The 23,717-nt window shown below is 44.7% G+C and overlaps 1 long non-coding RNA gene across 2 annotated transcripts in view; it reads left to right on the forward strand.

The window, feature by feature from the left end:
* LOC133775390 (uncharacterized) overlaps positions 1-23,717 on the forward strand; it is a 245,719-nt gene that overhangs the window by 187,158 nt on the left and 34,844 nt on the right. The gene's annotated exons all lie outside the window — the stretch shown is intronic.

Consider the following 23,717-nt stretch of genomic DNA (forward strand, 5'->3'; position numbering starts at 1 on the left):
CCCACTGAGTCCTCTTAAAAGTCCCACAGTATCATCCTTTACACTGAGTAGAAGCCAGATTCTGTCCTGGTTGCTCCTTTTCCAGTCCAACTCTCTGCTGTGGCCCGGGAAGGCAGTGGAGGATGGCCCAAGTCCTTGGGCCCTGCACCTGCATGGGAGACCAGGAGGAAGCACCTGGCTCCTGGCTTTGGATCGGCGCAGCGCGCCGGCCGCAATGCACCTGCCGTAATGGCCACTTCGGGGGGTGAACCAATGGAAAAAGGAAGACCTTTCTCTCTGTCTCTCTCTCTCTCTCTCTCACTGTCTAACTCTGCCTGTCAAAAAAAAAAAAGAGATAATGAATGGCAAGAGTCCTCGTGTTACATGAGCTGATGATTCTTGCCAAAAACAGGAAACACTATAACAAAAAGTCAGTGTCCTTATAATGTTTTTTGGGGAATAGTCTGCATGATTGGGAATGTGGTATTTCTAAACTTCAGGGTACCTGGGCTGTTGGAACCAGAGGAGGCAGATGTGGATATTCAGAAAATATCGTGACAGCCATTTCCATCTTTAAAACTGCTGTTATTAGCTCAGTGCCTCAGCAGTGACTGACACTGACATGAGTGAAACACGTGCAGAACAGGGAGGTGTCACGTAAAATACAAGACAACATCCAGGGGGCTGGTGCTGTGGTTTAGTGGGTAAGGCTGCTGCCTGCAGTGCTGGCATCCCATATGGGCGCCAGTTCGAGTCCTGGCTGCTCCACTTCCCGTCCAGCTCTCTGCTATGGCCTGGGAAAGCAGTAGAAGATGGCCTAAGTCCTTGGGTCCCTGCACCTGCATGGGAGACCCTGAAAAAGCTCCTGGCTTCTGGCTTCAGATCAGTGCAGCTCTGGCTGTTGTGGCCAATTGGGGGTGAAGCAGTGGATGGGGAACATCTCTCTCTCTCTCTCTCTCTCTCTCTCTCTGTAACTCTGCCTTTCAAATAAATACATAATTTTTTTTAAAAAGACAACATCCAGGACCTAGAGAACTTAGATAGGGATGTATACCATACAATGCAAGGCCACACAGAGCAGCCACTCTTAGGCCAAGGAGCAATTATGGGCAAACACTTGTCAAAAATTGTAGGGCAAAGAGGGGTAGCTCAATGACTGAAGATAATTCCTAAAGTAAACTAGAAGAGAATGTACGACAAGGGCTGGGTGTCTGGGCCTTCAAAGAAGGAAAGAACCCTGTAGGGCAGTGAGTGTGGCAGGATGAGAATGCAGATTGGGACCAGCATGACCTGGTCGTGCAAAACGGCAGGGCAATGCAGTCTGAGCTAGAATAGACACTCCCCTCTGCACGCATGGCTAAATGTTTTTCTGAGTGGTAATCCAAAATAATTGGTGGACTATACCAAAGGTATCTGGTAGTTCAGGGTGAATAATGGTGCTTAAGTCTCTTGTTTAGTGGGATGTATTTACATACACCTTACACCACAGTGTAGGCTTAGAGGAGTCTTAAGTAAAGCTGGGTTGCCTGTCATTACAATGTCTGTGTTAGGGGATCCGCATGGGTATGTATGTCTAGAACTGGATAGATCCCACTTGGCTTTCAGTCAGGTCCCTGGTAGGCAATGTGGACAGAATCAGGGAAGCAAAGCACATTGGTGGGAACTCTGTTATAGTGTCTTTAAAAAAAATCATGGATAATCCAATTTCTGAGCAAATAAATTAAGATTCTCATTACAGAATATGTGTTTGTCAAATTTCACTGGAAATGGTGCCAGCAGGGGGTTTGGGGGGTGCCAGAAGGAGAGAGAAACACATTAATTAGAATAAATAATCCTGCTTAATTCCCTCTCTCCCTCCCTCCTCCCTTTTCTTTCCTCCCATGGGGCATTGCAGGTTGGGTACCTGGGAATCCAACTCTGACAGCAATTTAATTGGCTGGATATTTATTGAGGGATTTATTTGAGATAAAGACCTGCAGACGGGAGAAGGAAGCAGGACTGGGTAGGGAGAAGTTGAGCTGTAATGTGGACCTGACAGCCCCATTGAGCCCCTCAGGGCTCTGGTGTTAGATAGCTTTTCTGAATTGTCATCTTGAGTTGGGTTGTGGCATCCCGGATTTTCTAAAGTCTCACATTGATTCATTATTGATCTGCTATTGGACATGGGCCTCCTACAGGGGTTCTGAGCTTGGACGAACTTGGGGCATCTTTGTAACCAAGGCTATCCTCAGTGGGCTGACAGTTGCAGGCGTCTGTGCTCAGCACTCCCAGGCTGAGCATGGTGGGGTCTCTGGTCAGCACATCAGTGTGCACCATGTAGGAACTCCAGGAATATGTGAGGGCGATGAATCTACCATTGATATCTAAGACAGCCATGGGGGAGGGGGGAGAAGAAGGAGAAAGCACTAGACTCAAGGAGGCCAACTACAGGGCTGTAGCAAGAATCCAGGAACAAGGGCTCAGTGCCGTGGCACAGTGGGTTAAAGCCCTGGACTGGAGGCCATATGGGTGCCGGTTCTAGTCTCAGCTGCTCCTCTTTTGATCCAGCTCTCTGCTATGGCCTGGGATAGCAGTGGAGGATGGCCCAAGTCCTTGGGCCCCTTCACCCATGTGGGAGACCTGGAAGAAGCTCCTGGCTCTTGGCTTCGGATTGGCGCAGCTCTGTCCCTTGTGGCCATCTGGGGGAGTGAATCAGTGGATGGAAGACCTCTCTCTCTCTGTCTCTACCTTTCTCTATAACTCTGTCTTTCAAATAAATAAACTCAATCTAAAAAAAAAAAAAAAAAAAAGAATCCAGGAACAAGACAGTTGAGGGTGAAGACAGAAGTGGGGAGAGGGGAAGTCAGGAGACAGCTTTGGATGGGAATCTTCTGAGAGAATGGTCTTTGCCCAACTTTCATGTGCAAAACAATAGTATCGAACAGCTTCTGGTTTTGAACTGAAGTAAACGGGCAAAACATTTATCTTTCCGCTCAAGCCTAGCGTGTTGAAGTCTGCCTGGAGCGAAATTTCATGGCTGAGTTATAGCCCCAGAAAATCACATTTGAAGTCTGAGGTTCTGCCCCAACCTTCACATTCCAGCCCTTGTGAAAGGAAAGTTTTCAGTCTGCCATGAAGAGGTGCTTGGGTTGATGAAATTTTTTGTTGGTGGAAAGATTTGTGTTGTTTTATTTTAGTGGCTTCCTGTTTGGTGAAAACTGGAAATGATCTCTGACAGAGAATAGAATAGGAATGTTTTAGGTGTGCTCAGCCCAGCAGCAAAGTGTCCCAGAGGCCCCGCAACAGGGAAGTCCCCTGCACACAGAGCAGGTGGCCCCATCCGGAGAAGGTCCCAGACTGTCCGAGAGCCCTCGTGAAAACACTCTTTCCTCTGGCATACCAAGTAGGAGTGGCTGTGCTCTCTCTAATGGATAATATTAGATACCCGAGGCAGAGGAGCTAGGGGCTATAAGTTTTTGTGGACTTAAAAACAAATGTCTGGGGCCCGGCATTGTGGTGCAGCAGGTAAAGCTAAACACCAGTGAGGCTGGCATCCTATATGGGTATGGGTTTGAGTCCTGGCTGTTTCTGCTACTGTCCCTGGTAAAAGCAGCAGAATATGGCCCAAGTGCTTGGACCCTTGACAACCATGTGGGAGATCCATTTGAAGTTCCTGGCTCCTGCATTATCTTGGCTCAGCGCTGGCAGTTGTGGCCAGTTGGGGAGTGAATCAGCAAATGGAAGATCTCTGTCTCTACTTCTCTCTGTAACTCTGACTTTCAAATAAATAAATAAATCTTTAGCAGCAAAAACAGATATCTGATATAAAAAATAACAGCTCCAAAGGGAGAAAAGAAACTTCTGCAAAATAAAAATAATGAATATTGGCTGAAATTTTTACATTATGTCATCTAATCTACCATGTATCAATACATACAGACATGTTCACATACTCAAAGCCTGCTCCCTCTGCCTGCCCTTGCTATGGGATATGAACTTCCTCATAATTCCCAAGGCCAGCCATTGTCTAGACACTGGGATTCACCAGCAAACAAAGAAAACAAGGGACTTGGATTCTAGGGAGGAGAGAGGTACACCATGAACAAATGAAGGAGAGATCATGGATGGTATATGGGGGTCACTTCAAAGAGTTTGTGGAAGATTTTCGTTATCTTTTAATTTCATTCTTCCATGAATTTTTGAGGTACCCTTGTAATATACACACTCTGTATGCATATATGACATACATTTACAATCCTTAAGAAGGTAGAGCTAGAACTGCATGTTAAGTACAAAGCAAGCATAGTAGCATATCATAGTTATTACCAGAGAGAATTTTAAAGCCACATAGACAAGTTTATCCCTTTATCTGGCCATAGTTCAATACCTCCGGCTTAACAGTGTGCAGCTCAATGCTTCCTGCAGTTGGTGACTCATACCAACTCCTGGATTCGTAATAAACTGAACTTTGCAAGTCTACGGTCATTTAGTCACCTTAAAATTGTTTTTGGGATGCTCTTTCGCTAAGGAATTAATGCTTTGGGACTCAGTGGAGGGCAGAGATTAACAGGACAGGTGAGTGGAAAAACAGGTAGTGCAAAATAAACAGAGCACGTTTGCCAGAGCACGTGACCTGCTCTGGCCTCCCAGCAATGGTATTGTATTTGCCTGCTGCGGCTTTGCTTGGTGGCTTGGGGAGACTTTTCTTTTAGTCTTCCTTGTCTTTTCACCTGGCTCAAGTGGGAAACAGAATCAGGACTTGGAGTAGGATGTCATATTTTCTTTCTCTGAAGATTCAGCAAAATCTTGATATGCTCAGTTTTCCCAAATCGAATTTCATAAGACCCACTTCTGTTGCTAAGGCTCAGAGGAGTTCCAGCTTTACCTTTGCGATGTTTGCTCTGTGTGCACAGTGGAAGCTGGGTGTTCTTCTGGATCCAGTCTGTCCCTCATAAGTGTTGGTTACCTAATCCCCAAGGCATAGGGAAATGAGACCGTAAGTTTCTTTCCTGTATGGCCCAATCATGAATTTGGTTTAGTAGTCAATATTGATGTTCTCATTTCTTCCCCATGCCCATTTATTTATCCATGCTTTCACGAACTTAATAAAGGAAGCTAAGAAGACAGCTTCTGTTGAGTGCTTACTCTGTGTTGAGTCTTTGGTTATGTGCTGACAGTTCTGTGATTTATTCTCTAGCTCATTCTTACAAAGCAGGCACTATGGAATTATCTTGGAATTAAGAAAGCGAAGCTTAGAGATGTTGGGGAAACAGGCAGTGGTTACAAAATTCTGTAAAGCAAGGTAAAGATTCAAGATTGGGGCTGGTGCTGTGGCTTAGCAGGCAAAGCTGCCATCTGCTGTGCTAGCATTCCATCCCATATGGGTGCCAATTTGAGCCCAGGCTGCTCCACTTCCAATCCAGCTCCCTACTAATGTGCTTGGGAATGCAGTAGAGGACAGTCCTAGTGCTTGGGCCCCTGCACCCATGTGGGAGACCTGGAGGTAGCTCCTGGCTCCTGGCTATAGATCGGCCCAGCTCTGGCCTTGCAGTCATTTGGGGAGTGAACCAGCAGATGGAAGACCTCTGTCTCTGTCTCTCCCTCTCTCTTTAACTCTGCTTTTCAAATACATAAAATAAGTCTTTTTAAAAAAGATTCAAAACCATGCTTCCTATGCACAGAGCATTGCTGTTAAATGAGTCAAGCTCCTTTTTAGGTGCTGACAATATAAAGAGAATTTTCCTGTTGGGGTGGATCTCTGCTCAGGAAAGTCACACTGTCCTGTGGATAAGAACATGGGGACAGTTGACTTAATACCAGGTGGGGTCAGTCTTCTGAAGCGGGTCCAGCCAGAGTGTCAGGTGGAGGAAGCAGGTGTTGAGGAAGAAGGGCCTGGCTTTGACTGAGGAGCACAGCAGGCCTTCCTGATGGAAAGGTGTTCTGAGATGTCCCTTGGAAGACGAAGTTCTGCTCTACAGACAGACCAGGGAGGACCTTCTGGGCTGAGGGCTCCGGACAGGAGGACTTTGTGGCAGAGGGCTGTGGGGAGGTAGGCGGCAAGCACAGGCGCGTGGACTTCTTTCTGCGAGGCGGGGAGTGCTCAGAATGCTTCCGCCTCCCTAGACACCTGTTCAGAGTGTTCTGAGCTATGAGTTGCAGCAGGGTCGCAGGGTCTCTAGGAAAACAGTTCAGAATGTGTCCTTGGTGACAATTAGAAGGGCCGTCTGCACACCAAGGTCGGGCTTTGCTGTGAACCCACGTGTAATTTACCCAGCTTTGCCACCCCCACCTGCCCTTGGTGCGGGATGTGCACTTCCTCACAGCTCCTCAGGGCAGTCACTGTTGAGACTAGCAAGCAAGGCACACCAGGAACTTGCATCCTAGGGAGGGGTTCTAGCGGGAGCACCATGGACAGATGGAGACGAAATCATGACTGGTAGCAATGCTGTGAACAAAACGACAGGGGATGTGACAGAGAATGACAAGGAAGGGGATGGGTGAGGAAACTCTTCTGAAGAGCAGCTGAGACAATGTTAATGGACTTAATTGCTAATGCAGGCACTCTCTGTCAATTTCAAAATACTCTGAAGTGCACAAATAGAGCAAGAGGGAGTCTCTCACACCCATTCCCCAGCCACCCGCTGACCATTCAAGAGACAAAAACTGAAACCAGTTTCTTGTGTATCTTTCCAGAAATACTCTATGCACAGACAACTCTGCGTGTATGTAGGTATGGGAAGCACCAGTGGTGGTGTCCATATCTTTTTCCATTTAGAACGTATCTTGGAAAACTTTCCATATCAATGCACAACTTCCTCACTTATTTTCAGCTGGTTAAACACTATTCTACTGGATAAATATACCTACCAGTAGCCCTAACCCCAGTTCCCAAATCCCCAAACTCTGTCAATTAAGTTTTTCCCTCTAGAGTTTGACACTCAAACACAGCTGGTAGCAAAAATTACTGAACTGATGCGAAAATATTTATGAATTTTGTTTATCTTACTTAGGAGTTATCATGCTCACTTCGGCAGCGCATATACTAAAAAAAAAATAGGAGTTAGCAGATATGCTTCGTAAGTATAAATATGTTTGCTTACACAGTGCAAAGGCCCAGAGCCTTCTGGGCATGGAAGTATACGTCATACATAGGCTGTTTCATTTAACAAAGAGAAAAAAAAATCTGCATTATGAAGCAGAACTGGTATCAAGGGTTCTGGATAAGAAACCACAAATCTTTGGCATGGTTTCTTTAAACTGCCCCCTGGATATTTTAATGTTGTAATCTCATACAATGCTACAATGATGATCTCAACATTTACGTGACTCCTACGTGGATTAACTACAGGATAAATAGTCCAAAAAGGAATTCCATGGTCTAAGTGTGTGCACATTTATAATTTTGATCGTTTGCTCTCTGTGCTTCCGTTTACTTCTCTGCACAATGAGTGTGATGCTATTAAAATCAGTCCTGGGTGGGCATTTGACACAGTGGCTAAGACTCTGCTTGGGATGTTCACATCCTGTGCCAGAGTGCCTAGTTTGAGTCCTGGATCCTCCACTTCCAATCCACCCTGGGAGACAGATGATGGCTCAAGTACTTGGGTCCCTGCTATTCACATTGGAGACCCAATTTGTCATGGGCTCCTGATCTTAGCCTGGCCACTCCCCAGCTGAGCCTTTGGGAAATGAACAAGCAGATGGAAAATCTCTCTCTCTCCCTCTCTCTCGTTCTCTTTCTTGCTCTCCTTTTCAACTAAATTGAAAATATAATTATAAAAATAATAAAATTAGTCCAAGGGACTGTTATGAGGATTCAACGTAAAACAAAATAAATTATGTGGGGGCTAGCGCTGTGGTGTAGCAGTTAAAGCCACTGCCTGCAGTGCCGGCATCCCATATGGGCACTTCTTTGTGTCCCAGCTGTACCATTTTTGATCTAGCTCTCTGCAGTGGCCTGGGAAAGCAGTGGAAGATGACCCAAATGCTTGGGGCCCTGCACCAGCATGGAAGCTCCAGGCTGCTGACTTCGGAACTGCATAGCTCTGGCTGTTGTGGCCATTTGGGGAGTGGACCAGTGATGGAAGACCTCTCTCTCTCTCTCTCTCTGCCCCTGCCTCTCTGTAACTCTGCCTTTCAAATAAATCAATACATCGTAAAATAAATAAATAAAGTGATGTGCTTAGGAACAGGGCTTATCACACGGTAAACATTCCGTAAGTGTTAGTTAATGTTATTCACTCCCTAAATGACTGCCCACTATGTGTTAGACACTGCTAGAAATTGGGAAATAAAGGGTGAGGAGAGAGGCAACATCTATGTTTGTGTCCACAGCTATTATTCTTCTTCCCTGATAGAGTTTTGAAACAATCAAGAAATAGACAAGAGAATCATCAGGTAGATAACAAATGAAATGTTAGGTTTACTGACCAAGTCTATGTAGATGCACATACTTTAGAGTGGGACTGGAAAGGGGCTTGTTACCTCTCGGTTTCTTGTCTGGATCTTCACTCACCTCACCCTACTAAGTTCGAAGCTGTAGCCCAGACCCCTAATACAGATCATTCCTCTTACTGGTGTGACAGAGAAGGGAAGAGAGAGACCAAGTCCTCAGGTCTAGGGAAACTTGTAGGTAGATTAGCACCACGCAATGAACCAAGCCCTACTGCTAACAACTATGAAAATGACTACACTTCAGAGGGAAGTGAGAGGTGGAGCAAGGGATGAGAGCATGTGGGAGAGGTCTTTTTATCTACTCAATGTGCTCATAACTGGGCAGCAGTCAGCATTTAATGATGTGAAATCAAGGAAAGGAAGTTTGGTACGTCCTCAGAAAATACTGAGTAATCTCCAATGATGCCTTAACTCTATGAAGAATTTTTATTATAACAGTCTCAAGTTTTCTTCACAACAATCCCATAAAACAAATGGAAAGAAAGGGAATCATCATTAACTGAACACTCACAATTTCTTGGGCAAGGATCTAGTATTTCATGTGCACCCTATCAGGTTGTCTTACCTGCTCAAGGTCAAGGATTGAGAATGTTCTACAGGTCCCAGAGGAGAGAGTGGGTTGCAGTTGAAGTAACACCTCCGTATGACTCCTCATTGGTACACAAGTTCTTTCCAACATAATTGCCATAATTCACACTTATTTAGTGCTTTAAATCTGACTTTGCTAATCTTATTTTATTGCTTTAAAAACTTTTAAAAATTGTAAACTGTGCAATATTTAATTGTTGATGGTAGTACAATGTTGCTCAGCAGATCTCTGGAACTGATTCCTCTTGCTTGACTAAGACTTTATTCCCTTTGATTAACAGCTTCTCATTTCTCTCTTCTCTCCATTCCTTGGCAATCACCTTCTCTTCTTTGATTTTACAAATTTGACTCCTTTAGATAGCTCATATATATGAGATCACGTAGTAGTTGTCTTTCTATGATTTGTTTATTTCACTTACAATCATGATCTCAAAGCTCATCCATATTGCTACATATGAAAAATTTCCTTCATTCTTTGAGGATGAATAATATTTAATGGCATGGTATAGCATACTTTCTTTATTCAGTCATCTGTTAATAGACATTTAGTGTATTTCCACATCTTGGCTACTGCAAATAATGCTGCAAGAAATGTGAGAATGCTAATATCTCTCAGGATCCTGATTGAAATTGTTTTGGATAAATATCCAAAAGTGTGATTGTTCAATCATATGATTATTCTGCTTTTAATTTTTTGAGGAACCTCCATATGCTTTTCCATGTTTGGATGTGCCATTTTAGACTCACAAATAGTGTGCAAGAGTGCCAGTTCCTCCACATCCTCACCAATACTTGACTTCTCTTTGTTTAATAGCAAACTTTTAGAGATTAAAACCTTTGATCCTCAAGATAACACTTTGAAAGAAGCCCAGTGGTTTAACTAGTATTTCTGAGCACCACTCATACCCTGTAGGGCACAGGACTTAGGCACTGAATTCTAATGTCAGGAGTGCAGACGCAATCCCTTGCATGTGGAGGCGAGATGACATCCAGTAACCAACATGATAAATGTAAAAGGAAAACTCCGGTAGGTCTGTGAGAGCCAGGGGCACGTGTTTAGTGGGCTGACTAACAGGAGAGAGTATGGGAATATTTCCAGCTCAGGGACTAGTGTGTGCAAAGTCCTGTGACTGAGGTTAGAGGGAACATTGGGAAAAACCAAATGGCTAAAGTACAGAAGAAAGAAACGCAGCAAATGTGATTACTGTCCCCATTTTACAGATGGGAAAGTAACCTCAGAGCAGGACATGGCCTGCCAATATCACCACCAGTGAGGAGTATTTATAATCAACTCCAAAACTCCGTCACAAGGACCTCCTTGTTCCGTGGTAAATTTGCCCCAGGAAGAAGAAAAAGCTGTCAGGAGTGCCAGTGGTGAGCTTTGCGTTTTGGTGGGAAGGAAGCTCATGGTGGACTGACAGTTCCCAGGAATCAACAGAGGCCCCAAAGGTGTGTGGCAGGAGTCACAGTGCTCCCGACTCTGCCCACTCCTCTGTCACGACTAACACACAACAGTGGCTTCTGAACATTGTGAAACTGGCATTTCTGTTTGTAATTTCTTTTTCTATTTGTTCCATTATATTTTCAGATAACTTTTAGAACTTCTAAAGAATTATGAGGGAAATGTTTCCTACAAGAAAAACAAAACAAAACAACAGATTGGTGGTTGTGGAGATTCACCTCTAACCACACACCTGCATGCATGTGAACACACACACACACACACACTCCACATTTACTGCTTTGTTCTGGGACTTGGACAGATTCCCTGTGTTCCAACCAGCGGCACTGAATGGAACTTAACACCTTTCTTGGAGAATTGGAAAAATTTTTGGGCCCTTTCTCCCCCTCTCCACCTGTGCCTGCAGACACACATGCTTGTGTGCATTTTTCTGGGGCTGCACAACTCAGCACGCTTGCCCCAGAATCCCTCCTCCTTTCTCAGGGTTCTTTCACACTCTCCCGTCCTCACTCCAGAACTTCTTTTTAGAATGACAGCTTCCCCTTAGGGACTTCCACTAGTGCAGTAACTGTGAAAAGAGCAATGGTCTAGGGACCAGAAATCTTGTCTGCATAGCTTGCCTCTGGCACTTACTCAGTCTGTGACCTTGGCAAAGTCACCTGTTCTTTCGGAACATTCATTTTCTCTTTGGATTATCACCTATTGCTCAGATTTTTGGGTAAGGATTAAATGAGTTTAAGCATCACAGCGCCTGACACGTGGATGTCAGCTGTAATGATTAATAAATATCTCTGTGTCTCACGTTCACTGCCTATAAATGGAAGGTGTCAGGCCAGCTGATCTCAGGTGCTTTGCAGGTGACAGTGCCTTTGATCCCTGATTGCTTTATCTTGACTGCTCTGCATACTTTGGCTCTCCATTGATTGATTTCCCCACCCCCACCCCAAATACACCCCTGCTCCTTCCAAATGCACAGACAAAGCTCAGAGCACTGTGAGGACCACGTTGATGGGTGCTGGTAGTGTTTTCTCAACAGCAAGACTGGGGAGATTCATGGCGAGGAAAGATCATGGCTTTTAAACTGCCAATGTGACTGCTCCAAGTCCTTCTGAACTCTAAACTTGGGGAAGAGGTGCTTTTCCAGGGGTCAGAGCAGAGCAGAGCAGATCTCAGTGGCGTCTGAGAATATTGTACACCCTTCCTGCTCCCAAATCACCCCACTGGCCTGCTGGACTATTTTCAGCCCAGGAGTCAGGTTTCATTAGCATCAGGAGTGCTCCTTTGGGCCTCCTTCATGACTTTGCAAAGAAATGAGCATCTCACAGGCAGGAAGTCACTGCCATGAGAAGTGAATCAGCGTTAGAGCCGGGGAACCAGGGTTCCTTCCAGTTCCAGCTCTGCCACTTACCTCTTGGGTGGGATGTGACAGATGACTCAACCTTTGTTTCGATGTTTTCCTAGCTTGCACACCTTCGAATATTAGGTATTTATTAAAGTTGCTTTGAAGGTTACATGACCTATCAGGCACTGAAATGTATATCCTGATATCACAACCACCAAAAAGAAAAAACATATGTGTTTTAGTGTAACTTGCTATGGCTTAGGATGCATACAAAATTAAACAGCAAACAAGAGAAAGCAGTATGGGGTGATGGTTACATTAACCATACATTACATTAACTATATCATCTACTTCATTTTAGTCATCTGCCTGTCCATACTCATACATCAACGCAGTCATCAGTATCCCATTTATCTACATTTCTTTCTTCCCATTTGCTATCCCATTCATTTTCTCTTCCCTTCTGCTTTTTTCCCATTCCTTCTTTCCCTCTCCACATTCTTTCCTTCCTTCCTCTCTTTCTTCCTCCTGCCCTCCCTCCTTCCTTATCTTCCTCCCTCACTTTTATTCATCTGCTCAGCCATTTACCCCCACTTATTGAGTGTTTCATTCTGCTAGGTGTTGGGTAATGTAACAGCAATAAAGGCCTATTATTTGCCTTTAAAGGAGTTCCCAGTCTGTCTGAAGAGCAGGCGATTCCCACCTAGTATATGTAGTGCTAAATGGAGCTCTCAGTATGTGTGTCCAATGTCGGAGTATTAAGTGGCTCTCATGATCGGATAGATAGGGTACAAATGGGTCAGTACAGCTGTCTTGAGATCAGAGAGGCTGTGGTCTTGCTCAGTGCCTAAGGCTTAGGTCTAGCAGAACTGTCAGTTCTCATGCAGATATCCTGCCTTCCAGCACAAGGACTTTGGAATGAACAGAAAGTCTTTCAGTTCCTCGGCTGTTTTAAAACACCAAGTACGTTTGGCAAAGCCTTCTCCCTTGAATATTTAAAGTCATGTTTTATTTAAGGAAAGTGACTTTCATAAATTTCTGACCCATTTGAGCTTTATATCATTGTAATATTCTTTAAGAGCCAATTCATGTCCAATAAGGCTTTTCACCTTGTTTAATGACTTTTTAAAATTCTCTTTCCTTCCAATCAAAACTGTATAAGCCAATTCGAATGCCAAAGGGTTCAAGTTCAGTTCAGAGAGCTCAGATCATGAATTCTGAGAGAATTTCAAGTTGCTGAAATGAGTTCTGCACGTCAGTATTCAACGCTATATCCCCAGTGACTTTTCCCTGTGTGGACACGCTGTGGGTATCAGCTGAAGTTTGAAAGAGCAGTCTCTTCACTGAGCATCTTTTTAAAAAACGTAGGCAAATCTTGAATTGACATATCTAATGTGTCCCACCTAGAGAAACTGGGCTTATATTTCTAATTATGAGCAACTGAGATAGAGGAAAGAAAAACAATCCTGCTGTTCATTACCATGCTGCGTTTCAACTTGGTCTAATCTTACGTCTACAAAGGCCTAGGCAGATAGGATCTGCAGGTGACTAAGGAAGAAACGCAGGCTTCAGAGGTTGGCTAAGCAGACTGAAGTCACACAGCGAGGAAATGGCCGAGAAGGCTGCCAGGACTTCCGGACCCATTTCTTTCTCTACTTTTGTCATTCCATAAATCTCTGTAAGATCTGGGGACGTTTATGGCCGGCGCCGCGGCTCAATAGGCTAATCCTCCACCTTGCCGGCACACAGGGTTCTAGTCCTGGTCGGGGCACCGGATTCTATCCCGGTTGCCCCTCTTCCAGGCCAGCTCTCTGCTATGGCCCGGGAGTGCAGTGGAGGATGGCCCAAGTGCTTGGGCCCTACACCCACTTGGAAGACCAGGAGGAAGCACCTGGCTCCTGGCTTTGGATCAGTGCGATGCGCCGGCCGCGGTGGCCATTGGAGGGTGAACCAACGGCAAAAAGGAAGACCTTTCTCTCTGTCACTCTCTCTCACTATTCACTCTGCCTGCCAAAAAAAAAAAAAAAAAAAAAAAAAAAAAAAAATCTGGGGATGGCTCCTTGCTAGGCAGTGCGTCAGGCACTAGACGTGAGCACATTATTTCATTTAATCCTCGCTGTCCCCTTCCTTTATAGCTTAGGAACTGAAGCCTTGGAAATACACATGGCCTGTCCCCTGTTGTAGAGCTGAGCCAGACAGACATGGAATCAAATCCTGGCCTCGATACTCTACTGGTGTCTGGGGGCTGCTATAATAAATCGCCATAAGCTTAATGGCTTAAAACAGTGCTTTATCCTTTCACAAGTCTGGAGGTCACAGATCAGACACCAAGGTGTCAACAAGGCTGGGACTCCAGGGAAATCTTCCCTCTGCCTGTGCCTGGTCACTGTTGATGACTCTGGGCTTGTGACCACTGTTTTCTTTGCCTTCTTTTCATATCATCTTCTCCTCTGTGAGTTTCTTATAGGGAGACTTGCCATTGGATTGTGAGAGAGAGTCTAAGAGACTGCCTCGTCTCAACATTCTTAACTGAATCCCATTGGCAAAGACCTTTCTTCCAAAGGAGTCACATTTTTCCAAATGAGGTCACATTCCCAGGTTCTGAGTTTAGGCTGTGGGCACATCTTTTTCGTGGGAGCCACTAAATGACTGGTGAGTATGGAACTCAAGGTCTCCAACTCTCAGTTTCCTCCCTGTGGAATGCTGATGTCAGCAGTCCCTCTGCCACTGCACTGCTTTGGAAGATGAATAGTAACAGAATCCATGGAGTTATTTCAGCACTCAGAATGCACAGTTCATGGAATACTTATTGCATGTCATGTCCAAGATTACAGTAACAGGCTGTCACAGCTCCACAGACACACAGGCTGGTAAAAGCTGTCCTCTATTATGCAAATGAGATGAACCAATACTTTACCTATAAAAACTGACTCCACATCCTAGACCCAGAGAATACTCCTGCCCTGTGTTCTTCCCAAGACCCTCCACCAGGTGGTGTCGGGAGAGCTGCTCCTGTCTCCTTGGTATTCAGAAGGTGTTTCCCTGGAGACAGTTTCTGCCTGGGGATTTGGAAGAGCTGATAACCTGGTGACTGGACAGAGGACAAAGGCTTTTCTGAACCGGTCTGGAGCTAATCCACAAATAAATGCCTGCTCCTGACTCGCATCACAATCCACACACCTACAGCACTGTCTCACACGGGGAAGTAGGTGGGTTCGACCCAAATGAACAGAAAAATTACATTTGACAAACTTTTGGAAAACCTATTTTGAAAAGGGTGGATCAGTGTGAGTCACTATGTAGCCTGGGTTTTATAGCAGCACACGTGGCTCCAACCTCTTCTCTCTCCTTCCTCTGTTCCTCTCCTGTGTTCCTTCCTGGTTTTCTGCATCTCGTGTCAGATTCCTGGCAACACTGCCTCACCTGTCGGGACTGGCCTTACATCCAGGGCACACATGGCACAGGCTCACGTTCCAGGGAGCATAGAGGGGCATGGCAGAGGGATTGCCCTCTGATGTGATGTGATGGAGGGCATAGAGAGTGCTAGCCAACGTGCCCTCTTGGAACACGGCCTTGATGGGGAGTAGCGGGGAATTGAGACCGACTCAAAGATGCTTGAGCTGAACAATGAACGGTGAAGAGGCCAGGCAGAGAGAGCAATGCGTGCAAACGGTCAAAGGCAGAAAAGTCCGTGTTGAATTCTGGGAGTGACAGGGTCCTTTGGTGTGATCTGAGTGTAGAATCTCCAATGGCCCGGGCCCAGAGGGAGAACAAAACATGCCCCCGTGTTACCAAAGGATCTCCAAGGGTCTGAAGCCAGGCTGGCACAGGCGACTCCAGGCTTCAGAAAGACCTTGCTGATCTTGAAGGAGAGAATGGGCCGGAGGGCATCTGGCCTGGAGTCGAAGAGCCTGGATCTGAGGCCCTCTCCCTGGCTCCTGTACTGCCTGCGGCTGGGGCGTTGTACTAAGCACTTTAGATACACATTGACTTAGTGTAGCTCTCACCACACTCTTAGTAGGAATACCTTCAATCACTTGTTACAAAGCGAGACTACATGGCTGGGACCCTCTCTGCACTGGATTGATTCTGACTTTTCTGCCTAGCCGGGTTTGTGGTCTGTGGGATCAGAAGCCTGGGATGCAGACTCCAAGCATCTACCCTGCTCCAGCTCCATTGTCCTACAAGTAATTCCCCTGGGCAAGCTGAGCACTCAGCACAGCCTGGGGGAAAAGAAAAACCCTGAGGAATATGAAGTCAGTAAGGGGGTTGGACGGTGGAGGTGACCTTCGTTCAAGTCCAGTTTTCTGAATCCTCAGTGGGGCCACGTCTTTTCATCATCCCTACTCAGCGCATTGGCTCTGACACAGGTTGATTATCTCTTATTTTAAATGCTTAGGACCAGAAATGCTTTGGATTTGGGGATTTTTCAAATTCTGGAATGTTATCTTGGGGATGGGGCTCAACTCTAAATATGAAATTAGTTTATGCTTCACACACATAGCCTGAAGGTAATCTTATGTAGTATTTTTGATACACCTGCATTTTTACTGCAACCCGTCAGTCACAGGAGGTCAGGTATGGAATTTTCCACTTGTGATGTCATATTGGTGTTCAAAAAATTTCATAATTTAAAATTGTGCTTTGGGGGCCTGCATTGTGGTGCAACAGATTAAGCCACACTGTCATCCCATACCGGAACACCTATTTGAGTCCTCGTTGCTTTGCTTCCAATCCAGCTTCCTGCCACTGCATCTGGGAAGGCAATGGGAGATGGTGCAAATGCATGGGCCCCTGTCACCCAGGTAGGGGACCAGATGGTATTCAGCCCTGGCAGTTGTGGCTATTGGGGGAGTGAGCCAGCACATAGATGATCTCTCCCTCTCTGTCTCTCTCTCTGTGTCACTTTGCTATTTTTAAATGTCTGCACTCTGATTTGTCTCACTACTGCCAAATTTTGAGCAGCTCCTAGAATGATGGAGGGTGGACAAATGTTTATTGAGCACTCATCTGTGTCGAGACCTTTATGTATGGTATTTCCTTAATCCATAAATATTAAATATTATTGTCCCCAGTAGGAAGAATGGAAGCCAGGAGTCGTAAGTAAGTCACACAAGGTCACAGAGAGAGTAAATAGCAGCACCGAGACTGATATCAAATTCTGATTCTTTTTTTTTTTTTTTTAATCTTTTTTTTTTTATTAAACTTTTATTTAATGAATATAAATTTCCAAAGTATAGCTTGTGGGTTACAATGGCTTCCCCCCTCCCACAACTTCCCTCCCGCCCGCAACCCTCCCCCCTCCCGCTCCCCCTCCCCTTCCATTCATGTAAAGATTCATTTTCAATTCTCTTTGTATACAGAAGATCAATTTAGTATATATTAGGTAAAGGTTTCAACATTTTGCCCCCATAGCAACATCGAGTGAAAAAACTACCATTGGATTACTAATTATAACATTAAATAGCAATGTACAGCACATTAAAGACAGAGATCCCACATAATTTTTTTTTTTCAAAATAATTAATTTTCTATGCCATTTCCATTTTAACACCAGGTTGTTTTTTGTTTTTTGTTTTTTTTTCATTTCCAATTCTCTTTATATACAGAAGATCACTTCAGTATATAATTAGCAAAGACCTCATCAGTCTGCGCCCACACAGAAACGCAAAGTATAAAAAGTATAAAAAAAAAAGTATAAAAAGTATAAAAGTATAAAAATTCTGATTCTAAATCCTATGCTCTTGAAAAACAAAGGCTTTACATGTTTTGGAAATGAGACCAGATTTTAGAAAAAAAAAACTTCTCCCTCTTAGTGTGAATTTCTACCTCACCTATGACTCTCATGGAAAAGAATTTGACATTCTGATCCTCTCCCATCCCCGAGGGCACTGGCTCTTCCCTTTCTGGTAGCTCCAGCACGTTCCGGATCCCTAGCTACACCCTGCCCTCTGTACCATCGCAGCTTCCACAGGAGCACTGCAGCTGCCACAGGATGACAATCCATGGCACCACAAGCTGCATGCATGGGAGGGCTCCATCAGAGAGGGAAATGTCCTTGTGACAGCCTGTCAGTAGAGCAAGGCCAAGTTCATTCTTCCCAGGACATATTGGCAAATTTCTTGATTAGCAAGTGTTATCAAAAGGCAACGCGCACAGTGGGTGGCTTCTGGAAATCTGTAAGCCTATTTAGAAGCCTTTGCTGGAAGCCTGAGCCTCTGCGGTTTTGTGATGCACTCATCCTAAGGTGTCTACTGCTGTCTGGAGGCAATATCAGGTAGCAGTAGTGGGCACACCTTTTACGCCCTTTTGCATATAAATTTGCAGCACTTTCTATTCAGAAGTGCAATCCTTCTCCCAGTCTTTGGACTTGGGATAACCTGTGTTGTTCTTAGGCAAATGACAGTGGCAGAAGTCATGAGATGTCAGTCCTCAGCCTTTGCTCACTCTCTTCTGAGACTTTGCCTGGCTCCCGGGAGAACAAGCTGGTGCTTGCCCGTCAGAAGAGCAGTGACTGTGGAGCAGAGAGAAGTTATGGCAACCAAAGCCATCCTAGATCACAGGACTCAGTGCATCCGGAGGCTGAATTATAAACTCATGAGTCATACTTACCTGTTTTTGTTTTAAGCCTGAGCTTAAACATTGATAAAACATTTTCAGTGATAAAAGTCACTGTTTAAATAATGAACAACATAATAAAAGCAATCACTGAGCTTTGAGTTGATTGATCATAAAGCAACATTTGATAAAGATGTGTTGATGAAAACATTTTCACAACACATAATGCTGGCTAAGCACCCTACTGAGAGCCTGGGACTGTGCCTGGTCCTAATACACTTTTTCTTGTTTCATCTTCACATCCATGAAAACTATCAATTTGTTGAGTATTTATTAGGTATCAGCTATCATAAGTTATATGTTATAAAATTTAATTTATACCCATCACGTAAGATATGTCTAATTATTTCTATTTTATAGATAAAGAAGCAAGTCACAGGAAAGTTTGGTGAATTGACCAAGTCTAAGGTCACCAACTGAAAATGACAGAGCTAAGCCTTGACTTCAGGTCTGATCTGAATCCCACACTTTTATATTCTATCTTTAGAGAAAGACTTAGTTCTTGAGAAGTTGAATCATTTGTGTAACAATACCCACTTAACAATTGCAAGAGTTGGGTTTTGAACTTGGGACTCACTGACTCCAGAACTCAAATTCACTGACATTCACTGGTAAGAAGTATGCTGTAAATAGGGAAGAACATGTTTATATACGTGTGTTATTTCTTTGTTTTAGAAACATGTTCCATTCTGTTTGAATGTTTTAAAAGCTCATGTTTTTAAACCCCAAATTGTAACAGAAAGCAGGTTGTAAAGGAACTGGTGAGAGTTATTGTCCAGAAAAACCAGCTGGGAAGCATTTCAGTGTCAATCTTATTATTGCTTTTAAATTAGCAGTGACTTCAAAGCCTTTGAAGTAGCTGGCAGGGGAAGCCTAGATTGGGGCAAACAATCACTACAGGATATTCTCAGCAGGCGTGTGCTTTCTAAACGTTCCTCCTCTCTAGGCCTTGGCACTGGAAAGGAGGTGGAGGATCTTAGCAGGAAGCTTCTAGCTGACATGGATTGCCAGGAAGACCCAATTATTCTGTGCCTTTCAGTAGCACAAACCCAAGCAGAGGGAGTAAATTATCTGTGGCAGTGGCTGAAGCGGCTGACAATTTCAGAGACCACCCATATGGTCTTCTCATGTCCAGCTGAGTGGGAGGCCCTGAGAGGCTCTAACATCAGCGGCTGACAGATTGCAACCTGAGAGTGGAACTAAGTTAAATCGCATGTTGGTTCTGAACACCTGGAGAGTAAGTGCCAGGACAACCCTGTCTCTTACTCTGAACTCCTATCAGGAGACCTCCACTGGCCAACCCCTAAGCCTGGGTTTAGAGTTTACTTCATCTTCGCAACTTCTGGTATGTCCTGCAACTTCTCTCTCTTCAAATAGAACTCATCCATCTGTCTCTCCCCCCCATTTTTCTTTCCATCTGTCCATCAATATTAGATCCATCTAGCCTCAGATGACTTCTGATTCTGTATCTGATGTGACAGGCCTGAAGATACCGCTGATCCTAAGGTTGGTAAGGTTCCCCTCCTTATCATGATAGTTAAGTCTTGAGAAGAGCATAGTGACTATTCAATGGGCAGGATAACTATGTGTCTGGGGCACCAACAAAATGAGGATACCATGATGTAGTTTGGACACAATTTGGTATTTTTATATGCATACACATAGATTATCAATATGGGAAAACTCACAACTCGTTTGAGCCTCCTTACTTGTATTTATATTTTATGAGTACTTTTGTATTGAATTATGTACCAAAAATGGAATCATGGTCTTTCCAAGGCTTGGGGCCATACAAGGTCATGCTTTGCTCTTGTAAACAGGAGAACATAAGTAGTTATCTAACTGTGTTCTGATCAGGAATTCTGGGTTGAGGAGGAGAGGTGTTTAATCAGCTGTGTGTATGTGTGAGCATGTATACGCATGCATGTGTGTGTGCACATGGTTTGGGAAGTTCAGTGGAGAAAAAAAAATAGTCTTTCCTGTCTGTTCTCCTAGTATCTATTGCATGCTTCTGTATTAGCTCCTGTTTTAATTAGTCACTGTCATATCCACTCAAAATAGATACAGTAAGTAGGTCCTATCCATCCTATATCCTTTTTTCTTGAAAAAAAGATTTATCTATTTATTTGAAAGGCAGAATTATAGAGAGGCAGAGGCAGAGAGAGAGAGAGCGAGAGAGCGAGAGAGTGAGAGAGAGAGAGAGAGAGAGAGAGAGTCTTCCATCTGCTGGTTCACTTCCCAGATGACCACAATAGCCCAAGCTGTACCAATCTGAAGCCAGGAGCCAGGAGCTTCTTCTGGGTCTCCCATATGGGTGCAGGGGCCCAAGGACTTGGGCCATCTTCTACTACTATCCCAGGCCATAACAGAGAGCTGGATTGGAAGTGGAGCAGCAGGGACTCAAACCAGTGCCCATATGGGATGCCGGTACTGCAGGCAGCAGCTTTACCCACTACGCCGCAGCACCGCCCCCCATCCTATATCCTGTTGGCACCCCTTATGCTGGTGGATGCCCATCATGTCCTACTGCAAAACCTGCAAATTTCTGCCTCAGAGGTTTTCCTGCATTATAGGCAGGAAACCTAAAAGGACAAGGAAGCTAAGCACTCCAGAAGTAGGTCTCACCTCCACCCAAGATGGTTGGGAGTTGGGGGACAAGTTGTCCAACTCATCAGCTCTTGGGTAGGCACACTTGCAGGTGTCTTCTACAGCATATCTCAGAATAATACTGAGCCCTGTAGTAAGAGCATGAAAGTGCACATTTCCTTACCTTCCTTTTTTTGCCAGTCTTGTTCACCTACAGCTCTATGTGCTGTCCTAGGATTGACTCTAAATTACCCTCTTGCACATCTTGGCCTTGAAGTCTGCTCTTTGAATCAAACCTGATAGTGACTGTTCTCTCAGTGCAGTCCTGGGTCCCGCATAAAACTGGCACATGGCTGGGTTTAATCAGTGTTGAACAAATGAATTTATAAAGAAATAAATGGATGATGATGTGTGAATCACTGATAGCAGCCTTCAGCCCATGTTTTTTTATTAAATCCAAATGCATCTCTAAATAGCGAAGTTTTGGAGGAGAAAGAGAGATTGTTTTTGGGTGGGAGTTGCTGACAAGTGTTTTGGCCTGTGGGAAGTGGGTGGTACTAAGCCTGAGCATTGAGGAAAAAGTGAAACTGTGATGGTCTCTCGAAGTCTTTCTTACCTCGCACCATCCTCCTTTCCATGTTTACCAAGCCTGGCTACCTTCCTGGCAACTGTGACCAGATTCTAAGATCTGGTGGGGCATCTATTTTCAAATGAAGACTAAGGAAACTTCAGAAATCCTCCATAGTTCTCAGAAAATTGATTGCATCTGTTTATTCACTTACTCAATTTGTTTGTAAATGTATTTTCATTCAGTAATTTACTTACTGATGAATTTGGCCTCCCTACCTGAATTCAAAACATTTGTGTGGAGGAGCTGGTCCCAGTCCATAGAGACAGGAAACTGGGGTTGGAATTCTGGCTGTGTGACCTTGGGCAAGTTACTTAACTCATCTGTGTCTCAGTATGTTCACATGCAAAACAAGGATAAAAAGCATCCCCTTACATGAAATTTTAGTGACTAGTGATGTGTATATAGTGCTTAGAATAATGCCTGCACATGCCACTGCATGGTAGCAATCCAGTTTTTTGTTTTATTTTTTAAAAGTTTTATTTATTTATTTTAAAGGCACAGCTACAGAGAGGGAGAGGGAGAGGGAGAGGGAGAGGGAGAGGGAGAGGGAGAGGGAGAGGGAGAGGGAGAGGGAGAGGGAGAGGGAGAGGGAGAGGGAGAGGGAGAGGTCTTCCATCCGCTGGTTCACTTCCTAGATGACTGCAACGGCTGGAGATGTGCCGATCTGAAGCCAGGAGCCAGGAGCTTCTTCCGGGTCTCCCATGTGGGTGCAGGGCCCAAGGAGTTAGACCATCTTCTACTGCTTTCCCAGGCCATAGCAGAGAGCTGGATCAGAAGCAGAGCAGCCAGGAATCAAACCAGCGCCTATATGGGATGCTGGCACTGCAGGAGGCAGCTTTATCTGCTATGCCACAGCACTGGCACCAGTAATCCTGTTTTTAAATTTATCAGTCTGGCCGGTGCCCTGGCTCACTTGGCTAATCCTCCGCCTGCAGCACCAGCATCCCGGATTCTATACCCAGTTGGGGCACTGGATTATGTCCTGGTTGCTCCTCTTCCAGTCTAGCTCTCTGCTGTGGCCCGGGAAGGCAGTGGAGGATGGCCCAAGTGCTTGGGCTCTTCACCTGCATGGGAGACCAGGAGGAAGCACCTGGCTCTTGGCTTTGGCTCGGCGCTGTGCCGGCCGCAGCGCACCGGCAGTAGCGACCATTTGGGAGGTGAACCAATGGAAGGAAGACCTTTCTCTCTGTCTCTCTCTCTCTCTCTCTCTCACTGTCTAACTCTGCCTGTCAAAAAAAAGAATTAATCAGTCTGTTCAGTATTTTGTCCACTCCGTTATTTTCAGTTCCACTCTCTTTTTTCTTCTTTCTATTTTTCTTTTCCACATCAGAAAAGGTATATTCACACAGGGACATATAATGTCCCAATTGCCTAAGTAGTCCTGAAGTTTTAACCTTTGGACATCTTTATTCTGAGTGTTATTGAAAGTTGGAAAAACTTCCAAATGTACAACATGTGCCCATTGTATCTTTTCAAATCCCTTTGGGGGCTTTTGGCCCAGGGTCTTCAAGGGACACTTTAACCTGTTCCAAGCCACCCTTTCCTGCTCTGATCCTCAATAGTTTCAGCTTCACTTTTTCTGTAAAACTCAGCAGTTTCTGTTGTGGGTGAATGGATTAAGCAAGAAAAACAGTTGATGCAATGTGTGAATGAATTGGTCACTTCCAAAGACTGTGCTAAGTCGGTCAGTAGATACTGGGGAGGCATCAGGAAATTATTGCCACAGTTGATTTCTTTAGCTACCCAACATCCAAAGCAATGTTTTTTCATATGCAGAACAATGACCCCTCTCTCAAAGGGAGGGGACTCCAGTCTTTCATCCAAATGCTGTATTTTACTAAAAGTTTAGGATCTCAGAAAGTGCTCCATTCTCTTCACCAGCTCTGATTGTGTCTTATTGAACCCTGGGAACCTATAAACGAATACAACTTACCTAATTCTCATTCCCCACACACCTGACCATTAATAATGAAGCAGAAACATCGGATCTACAGCGAGAACTTCTGCTCAGTAAGAGGATGGTGGGATGAATACAACAGCTACCAGTCTAGAGCTAATGACAACTGCTGTAGGACAGC

The sequence above is a fragment of the Lepus europaeus genome, chromosome 16, assembly GCF_033115175.1.
Source record: "Lepus europaeus isolate LE1 chromosome 16, mLepTim1.pri, whole genome shotgun sequence".
NCBI classification, from domain to species: Eukaryota; Metazoa; Chordata; class Mammalia; order Lagomorpha; family Leporidae; genus Lepus; species Lepus europaeus.